The sequence below is a fragment of the Ursus maritimus genome, unplaced genomic scaffold (genome assembly GCF_017311325.1).
Source record: "Ursus maritimus isolate PB19 unplaced genomic scaffold, ASM1731132v1 scaffold_25, whole genome shotgun sequence".
In the NCBI taxonomy this organism is placed as follows: Eukaryota; Metazoa; Chordata; class Mammalia; order Carnivora; family Ursidae; genus Ursus; species Ursus maritimus.
The window spans coordinates 39,347,887-39,357,782 of NW_024425008.1; positions in this window are offsets into that span (position 1 = coordinate 39,347,887).

The following is a 9,896-nucleotide window of genomic DNA, read 5'->3' on the forward strand; positions in this document are numbered from 1 at the left end:
GCCCAGAGTACAAATAAGATAGACGGAATGACCCCACAACTGGATACAGAAGACCGATAATTCGAACTTTAGGTTTTACTTCTCAGAGTACATCCATGCCCAAGTGTAGATAAACGTAGAAAAAAGCAGGTTGCCTGGGTGGCTCAGTCGATTAAGCATCTGACTCTTGATTTCGGCTCAGGTCTTGATCTCAGGGTCGTAAGTTCAAGCCCCATGTTGGCTCCATGCTGGGTGTGGAGCCTACTTAAAAAAAAAAAAAAAAAAAAAAAAAAGTAGAAAAAAGCTTCAGGCAAGCCATGCCAAAATGAAGCCTCTCTAAGTCAGTTTCTACTTTGGAGTTCCATGAAAGGTGCTTTTAGAGTTTTCCCAACCACACACCCAGGCCCTAGTCCAGAACTGCCCAACCCTGCTCTGCCATCATGAAAGAGTCAGCTGGAAGGAAGCCAACCCCAAAGGTCAAGTCACGGGCCCTCTTCTGACCTACATACAGGTGGGTGGAAGAGGATAGGTCTAGGAATTACTTGAAGAAGCAAAAGTCCCAGGGTCTTATTTAGACTCTATCCGTATGTTGCTACAGGTATAAGTAAGATGCTAAGAAAAAAGTGAAGGAGCCTCTATAGGGGTCTTTAAATACAACAGCTAAGTGAATGTGGAAGACCACAAAAGCCGCTGGAGAAATTAAAAGAAGGCCTAAATTAATACCCCCATGTTCCTAGAAGGAAAGACTCAATAATATAAGATCAATTTTTCCCATCAATTTCAAAATCCCAACAATGAAACATCTTAACCATGGTGGAGTAACAGGACAAGTTTTACCCTCTCACCGTGAACAAATTTACAAAAGGAAAACCTATATCTAAGAAATGTTTTTAAAACCTTCAACAGTAGACAGTGCAGTGGAGTCAGCCCGAAGAGGAGAAAAACAAGGTAAGCCTTGTCATTGTCCCAGTGTATTACCTGGAGAGATTTTCCAGGCTACCGAGGGAGGAGGGACCCACGCAGATCTCAGTGGTCTCCCAGAATTTAGAAAGCACGGTGGGTAATTGCGGAGGCCAACGTAGCTAGAGTTCATAGGACTCAGTACCAGAAAAGAGAGGGCTGCACAGAGTGGGAAGAAACGAGAGGGAGAGCGATGGAGACCGCGCATGCGCTCTGGAAGTCTGCACGAGTTTTTCCCCCTCTTGGGCTGAGCGCTCAGTACACAGACTGCTCAATCCTTTACCCATCATCTGGGCCACTTTCCAGCTGCGAGCGCAGTGGTGTAGCCACAACAGAGCCATAGGGCCTGCAAAGCCCAACATATTTACTCTGTGGCCCTTTATAGAAAAACATCGCCAGGGGCGCCTGGGTGGCACAGCGGTTAAGTGTCTGCCTTCGGCTCAGGGCGTGATCCCGGTGTTATGGGATCGAGCCCCACATCAGGCTCCTCCACTATGAGCCTGCTTCTTCCTCTCCCACTCCCCCTGCTTGTGTTCCCTCTCTTGCTGACTGTCTCTATCTCTGTCAAATAAATAAATAAAATCTTTAAAAAAAAAAAAAACATCGCCAATTCTTCATCACTATCATTTAATAAATAAGAGGAATTCTATGGGGTTTTTTTTGCGTCTGGAAAAAATGTTCTTACTGGGTCTGTATTTCAAAAAATTCTGGGCTATTCCTTGTAAATAACTGTCTTCGGTGAATTCTGCATTTAATTGATTATTGATATGATTGGGTTTAAATGTACCAACGTTGTATTTGTTTTTACTTGTCCTCTTTGTTCCTTTTTTCCTCTTTGCCTTCTTTGCGCCTAATGATTTTTATTTCACTCTCTCTTATGTTTCTTTGTTTTGTTTATTTATAGTAGTTGCTTTAAAGTTTATAGTATACCTCTTTAGGCTCTCATAATCCACCTTCAAATAATACTATACCACTTCAAATATAAAAAAACTTACAACAGATGGGGCGCCTGGTGGCACAGTCGTTGGGCGTCTGCCTTTGGCTCAGGGCGTGATCCCGGCATTATGGGATCGAGCCCCACATCAGGCTCCTCTGCTAGGAGCCTGCTTCTTCCTCTCCCACTCCCCCTGTTTGTGTTCCCTCTCTCACTGGCTGTCTCTATCTCTGTCGAATAAATAAATAAAATCTTTAAAAATAAACTTACAACAGAATACTTATATTTCCCTTTCTTGGTCTTTTTGCAGTTACAGTACATTTGACTTTTTGCATATGTTATAAACTTAAAACACATTGTTTTTATTTTTGCTTTAAATGGTCAGTTATTTTTAAAAGGAGATTAAAAATATGAAAAAATGTGTTTTATATTTACCCACATATTTGCCATTTCTGGGACACCTCATTCTTTGTGTACATAAAGCTTTTCATCTGGTATTTTCTTTTTGCCTGAAAGATTTCCATTGACATTTCTTATACAGATCTACTGGTGTTGAATTCTTTCAGCTTTTGTAGGCCTACAGAAGTTTTTATTTCAGTTCTAATGCTGAAACCTAGGTTTGGGAAGGAGTGCAAATGTGTAATTTACATGTTGAAACATAGGTATATGGTAATCTGTTAAATGTCAAAGTTTCATTTACTTTCACCCCTGCCACAGGAATATTCCGGTGTCCATAAATCTAAAAATAAAATTATTGCCAAGCCTTTAAAAAGTTTTTATTTCATTTTTGTTTTTGAAAGTGATCTTTGCTAAGTATAGTACTGAACAGCACTTCTCTTTCAATATTTAAAAGACTTGCTTTTTAAGCTCTGTTAGGACCAGAGAACCTTTAGTCTTAGAAGAGAGAGAGTGAATGTGTGTACCAAGTGGTATCTTATCTTCTGTAATAGGAAGCTAGCAGATAATATTCCAGATTGAAAAAACAGTATACAAATACTATGAGAATGTTACTTGAAAATATGGAGGCAAACACTTTTCTTCTAGAACCACCTCAAGAATTCAAAGTGTTAGCATCTGGGAGGGAAGAGGAATCCGCTCTCTCTCTCTCTCTTTTTTTTTTTTAGAGGCTTTATAGATGTTACTTTAAAATTTTTTTAATTCTTTTTAAGAAAATAAAACTGATTTCAGTCATTAGCAAAGAACCCTGGGTTCCCAGAGACCATAAAGAGAAAAGGATCAGCACGTGGAAGCAAGTGGGGTGGGGAGTCAGGCTTTGTTTTGAGGAGTGGGCGAAGTTTATCTCCAGTGAACACAGTGTGGGCACAAGCCCAGGAGGTAGAGGGGAAGACGGAGGCTGTTCCCTTGGGCTTGGACTCGTCCTGACAACGCCTGCAGGCTATTCTGGGAAGTGTTGGGCTATTAACGAAAAAGACTTCGGGCAGCCACTTGGGAGTTGTTTGTAGTGAAAGCACCAGAAGGCGGGATGAATCTCCCTTTCTCCCTGCACATGGGGACATGTGGGGTTGATGCCCAGTGAAAGTGATCTGGCTCCCGTTTCCTTGGTGAGAGCAGCCAGCAGATGGGTGTCTGGTAACTCAAAGCCTTTACGGAAACGGCCCAAGTCAATTGCTCCACCTGGCATGGGGTTGAGGTTGACTCAGGTTTCAGCCGCTGGCCTCCGGGGGCTAAGACAAAAAGAGGGGCAGAAGATGGAACCTGAGGCCTTGTATGCAGAGGGAGTGGCTGGATTTTTTTTTTTTTTAGGTCTGTACCACCAGACATCACATTCAGGTTCTTGGGACCTCCACAGATGATTCCCCGGTTGGGTTTTGGTATTTGTAGTCACAAAGGCCTCCCCAGCAGGGCCACACTAATTCAAAATCTAAAATAAATCTTCTACGATGGAGACTAATGGTAAACTTAGAAACTGAGCATCAGCAGAGCCTTATCTTTAAGAATTGCACCAGGGTATAAACTTCGGGAGGGCAGAAACCATGCATTCTTTTTTTTTTTTTTTAAAGATTTTATTTATTTATTCAACAGAGATAGAGACAGCCAGCAAGAGAGGGAACACAAGCAGGGGGAGTGGGAGAGGAAGAAGCAGGCTCATAGCGGAGGAGCCTGATGTCGCGCTCGATCCCATAACGCCAGGATCACGCCCTGAGCCGAAGGCAGACACTTAACCGCTGTGCCACCCAGGCGCCCCGAAACCATGCATTCTTGCTCATACCCGGAGCCTCACCATCTAGCATCACGTGACTCAAAAAAAGTGCTTGGAAAATGTTGAGGTAAGCAACCAGAGGAAGTTCTTGGCCGCCATGGGCCAAGGCGCCAGGTGGACTTGGTTGAAAGTACAAGAAAGTACTCTCTACCTGGAATATTCCACCTCAGGTCCTTCTCTTCATTCCAACCTCAATTCTATGACCTCCCACCCCCCAGAAAGTTCTTTCCTGAACACCCAACTGAAATTGGCCCCTCCGTTGCATCTCTGCCATATTACCCTATTTATTTCTTTAATAGCACCGGTCACAATCTCCAACTCTCTGATTCACTAATTCAGTCATACGCTCTCATTTGCTACCTCCTACACCACAGTAGCCACACAACGAGGGCGACAATGATGAATCCGGCTCGCCCCTCCCAACGGGCTCTTGGCACAGAATGTACTCTACGAATTTGAGTTGAATGAATAAAGTAACATTCGATTGTGAGAAGAAGAAACCTTTCTCAATTCTACAACACATCTTGTATTGATTCTGGAAGTGACTCTTACAACATCTGATGCTGTATTTCACTCCCACTTCTCCCTGAAAAGCCTTTGGCACATCAGGGTGCTCATGGTAAACTGTGTCTCAGCACCGATGAAGGACAACAAACATCATCCTGAGCAGAGCTTAGCTGCCCCTAATCCAGGATGCTTTTCCGGAGCAATGACGAGGAGGGAGGCGCATCAAAGAGGATGACACAAGGAAACCAGCCCCAGAAATGATCAGAAGGAACGCAGCGCATGAAGGACATCAGGAGAGAGCTGGGCCGGGGCAGGGGTCTTCACCGGGACCAGGGAGTCAGAAATCTCCTTCGTCCTCAGCCTCCTTCACTCCCGTCTTGGCTGTTTATTCACGGGGCCGGGACCACACACCTGCGGCCTCGTCCCGCCGGCCGCCTTAAGTCCTGGGCTGGACACAAAGCCAAATCCGTCCGCTCGCGGATTGCCCTGGTTTGAACTGCTTAAAGCACCGTCTTGTCACAGCGTGGTCCTGCGCCACCTGCCTCAGAACCCTCAGAGTTCGCGCTCAGGCAGAGTCTCGCCCCGCCCCCCCCGCCCCAGTCGGCCTCCAGAATCAGGACCCGGATAAGCGCCGCCTCCCCCAGCCCACGTGACTCTTAGGGGCGGGGTTCTCACCCTTCGATGGACAGAAGGGACTGATTCCCTCGCGGACCTAACTCAACCCCGGGCAGCTTCTGTGACCAACGGGAAAGGAACCCCGCAGGCCAGCGCTGGCCGCGCCCGGCTGAGTCTGGGGGCGCTGTCGGGCCGCCGGCGGGGAGCGGGGCGGGGAGGGTGGGGGAAGAGCAGGGGCGGAGCCCGGCCCCGGGGCGGCCCGGCCGGTTCGTGGCCGCAGCCTGACCCCTGGCGGGCAGAGCGAGCGGCTCGGCAGGAGGGAGGCCGGGCTGGGGTCTCGCTGAGATTCCGGGAGAAGTTGCACTCCACCTCTGCGTGCCGGGCGCGGTGGTCAAGCCTGGGAGGATTGGAGGAGGGGTGACGTGCGGTTTATGGATGTTCCAGATTCCTGAGTGGCCTCGATCGCTAACGCATCTGGTCGGAGCCCCTCCCTCGAGCGGCGCAGGCAGCGTGTGCGCTGCATTTCTACAGACCTTGTCCGAGGGGGGAAGGGGAGACAGAGAGGTGCACAGGAAGCTGCGCGTTCTTACAATCATTGTTTTAAGGGTTGGGGTGGGGACCAAGGTTTAAAAAACGCGACCAGACACAGGTGTACTGGGGCCGCCGCTCCTCCGGCCGCTGCCTCTCCCTGGTTAGCCTGTAGCCGGCGCGGCCCCGCCCCCGCCCCGTGCGCACCTGACCCCACTGAGGCCTTGGCCCGCGGGCCCCACGCGACAGCAGCCTTCCCTCGCTCTCTGGCTCCCCGCGGCTGACTCAGCCCTCGGACCCTGCACGGATTGAACTTGCTGAGTTCGGTCCCTCCCGGGCTGCAGGTAGTCCTAACAACAGGTAATTCAGAGAAGTGTCTCCAACAATCGATATTTCTCTCCTTTTCCTTTTTTTAAGATTTTATTTATTTATTTGAGAGAGAGAGCGAGAGAGAGCACGAGGTGGGGAGGAGCAGAGGGAGAAGGAGAAGCAGGCTCCCGCTGAGCAGGGAGCCCAACACCGGGCTCAATCCCAGGACCCCGGGGTCATGACCTGAGCCTGAGCCGAAGGCAGACCCTTAACCGACTGAGTCACCCAGGTGCCCCTCTCCTTTTCCTTTTTAATTCTCGGTAATGTGTAACCAACAAAAATAGGTCACTTGACTGTAATCGTAACGAAAAATACGCTTTTGCATTTTCAGAACTGAATTACAGGGCCCAATTCGAGGAATCATTATTCTTTTGTCTGGTGGTCCCAGAGAAGTGGAAGGTTCGCCAGCAGGGACGGTGTGGTGGGAGGGGAAGGCAGCCAGAGAGTCAAGGAGTCTGAGCTCTTGTCGGGTTGACTACAACTCATTTATTCAGTCATTTCACAAGTTTTACTGAGGGCCCCTAGGAGGGAGGCATTGAACCGGATGCTAGGAAGACAAAGAAAAGTAAGACATGTGGCTCCTACCCTCAAGTTATTTTCAGTCTTGTGGGAGGTAGTAGAATGATCGAACTATTCGGACGGTGAATTTCTTTGGCATATTTAATTCTTTGATTTGCTGTGTGACTATCTTCATTGCCATGCTCCATTCCTAGAGTGCATAGAACCTTATTCAAGTCTCACAATAACCCTGTAAGGGCCTATTTTTATCCCCTCATTTATTCTGATAAATTTTATCCCCTCATTTATTTTGATAAATGAGGACAGGAGTACTTGGGGGGAATCAGAGAGTGTGCCCAAGGTCACACAGCTGGTGAGCAGGGGCAGCGCTGGTTCTAGAATCCAGAGCAGTGCGACTCCAGAGCCCAGGCCGCTACCCAGCAGGTGATAATATTCTCCAGGGCCGTCCGCCTCTCATCTTGTTTCTGCTGCTGTGCTGCGTAGAGTTCACTTCCTAACCTCTCACTGACAGCTTATCTCTACCCACTTAGCCATCAGGACATTCCTTCCTCCAGTGTCAGAGAATAAGGCGCACACCGTGCTCCCACAGCTCATTTCACCCCTTCTTCCTTCCTTCTCCTCCAGATCACAGCCACTTGTCCCCTTTCTCCTAGACCTTCAATCCATTACCTCTGCTCATTCCTTCCCCTCAGGCCATGAACATGTCAAAGGCTCACCTTTGCTAGCAAACCTACGAACAAATAAAACACAATGCAATAAAGGCTTCCCATAGCACACACCGATTAGAAGTGCTGAAACAAAAAATACTGACAAGACCAGATGCCGGTGAGAATATGGAACAATGGGATGGCTCAAATTGCTAGGGGGAATGCAAAATGGTGCAATCTTCTGGAAAATAATTGGTAGTTTCTTATAAAAGTAGACATACACTTATCATATGATACCATAACGGCAAATGTGCTGGAGAAATGTCAACGAACATCACAGGAACCTCTACCCTACTTGTACACAGTGTCCACAGCACCTCACTGTTCAAGAGCCCCAGACTGAAAACAACCCAAATGTCTTCCAAAGAAGCGAATGGCTGAACCGAGTGTGATATTTCCATGCAACGGGATACTACCCAATGATTTAAAAAAACATCTCTTGACACCTGCAGCAACGTGGATGGCCTCAAGGACGTTAGGCTGAGTGAACGAAAGCCGCTCTCTAAATGTTACATGCTCAGTGGTGCCATGTCTGTAGTATTTTCAAAACGACAATTGTAGTGATTCGTGGCACCAGGGGTTGGGGCACTAAGAGGGGGTTCGTTGTGGTGACGGAACAGCTCTGTATTCGATTGTGCTGGTGGCAGTGGCATAAATCGAGGCTGATGACATAGTTGCACAGAACTCTTCAGACACACATAAGTGCCCGTAAAAACTGTTGAAAGTTGAATGAGGTCTATAGGGTGTACCCATGTCCATTTCCTGGTTTCGAGAATCTCGACTACAGCAACGTAAGATGTTACTCGTGGCTGAAGCTGGGTGGTGGATACCTAGAATGTCTCTGCACTGTTTTTGCAACTTCCTGTGAATCTGTAATGATTTTAAAATAAGAAGTAAAAAAAAAAAAGCATGTACATTAAAATCAAGCAAATAACAGAAGCTTCTTTTACCCTATTCAGTTCAGCCCTACTGGCTCCTCACCCACGGTCACCCCCCTATCGCCCACCTCTGTCCTCCCCTTCTCAGCCAATGCCACCTAAAAGGTGATCTGCTCTCACTGTTTCCGCTTTCTCAACTTCTCTTGGCTCTCCAGTCCCCCACCATTAGCCTTCGGCCACCTCCCCGTCACCAAGCAGCGTGGAGAGGCCACAGTCTTGATCGCGCGGGGCCTCTGCTGCATTGAAGCCGTTGACTCCTTCCTTCTGATCATTTGGAGTCTGGCAAAGCATTTTCCTGCTTCGACTTACACCACCCTGACCGTTCCTTGTCTGTCTCCTTTATGGATTCCTATTTCCAATAGCTTCTCTTCTGCTTCCTATCCCTTCAGTGTCAATGTTAAGGGAATCGGCTGTGACCCACCCCTTGACCCACTGCTTTTCTTCCTCTTCACTCTATTCCAGGACAGTCACACCCACTGTCCTGGTTTTAACCACACTTACCTGTTGCTGTCTCCCGAATAAATACTGCTGGTCCCGGCCCTTGATCAGGTTTCGGCTGTAAATTCCTGCCTGCTGGTCGTCTTCTGCTGGATGTCCTCTGCACACTCCAGACGCAACATGCCCAAATCCCATTTTGTCACTTTCCTTCCAAATCAGCCCTTCCTCCTGATGCCACATCTCCTTACTCTTGTAAGCTGGACACTTAGGAGTTGCCCTGATCCCTCACATTCCGGTGTTTGATGGGGTCCTCTTGTGTGAGCCTTCTCAGTGCTCCTCTCTATGCGTTCACCCCTGTCCTGGCTCGGGCCACATCCTCTCCTGCCTGAATTACTGCGATAGCCTCCCATCCGGTTTCCTGGGATATAGGAATATCTTCCCTTAATCTGTCCTTCACCTTAGGGTAGAGCAATTTATTTAAATCACAAACCATCTTCATCAGACTCTCCAAGGGCTCAGTCCCTCCCTTAGAGCCAGAGGCCCAGCCATTGACTAGGGCCCATCAGGCCCCTGTGTCTAGCAACTGCCTATCGCAGGGGCCACTTCCTCAGTGACTCTCTGCATTTCAGCCTCCAGCACCACACCTGTGCGTGTCTCTCGCATCTGCTGTTCCTCCCCTCAGGCCTGCACGCGGTTGCATCTGAGGAGAACATTTTCCCTCCTGCCAGCCACACTCCTCTGCCCACCCAGGACTAGCGGACTCCCACTCAGCCTTTGGAGATCATCTCTAGCCTGCCTTCCCCACCCCCTCAGGTTTATGTGGCAATTATTTGTCTGTGTGTCTGTACCACATTTCCTCAAGATTTCCTAGGAAAGATGTCAACCGGCTTGAAGTGCAAGCTTCTCCTTACTTCAGGCAGTGGGAATATTCCCTTCTCTGCGAGGGAGAGGTATGAGCTACTAGGAGGTATTACAAGCGCTTTAGGCTTCGTAATATGCCTTTCGCCAGCTGATAGGTTGTTAAGTGAGGAGGAAGGATCTGGAAGGAAGATGGTGGCCCTGTCAGCAGAGGGCTGCATGGAGCCGCGGCTCTCAGGAGGGGCAGGACTGCAGCCCAGTCCTGGGCATACTCGGGGTGAGATACAGAATACAGTCGACTCTCGTACCCAGTGCTGGCATCG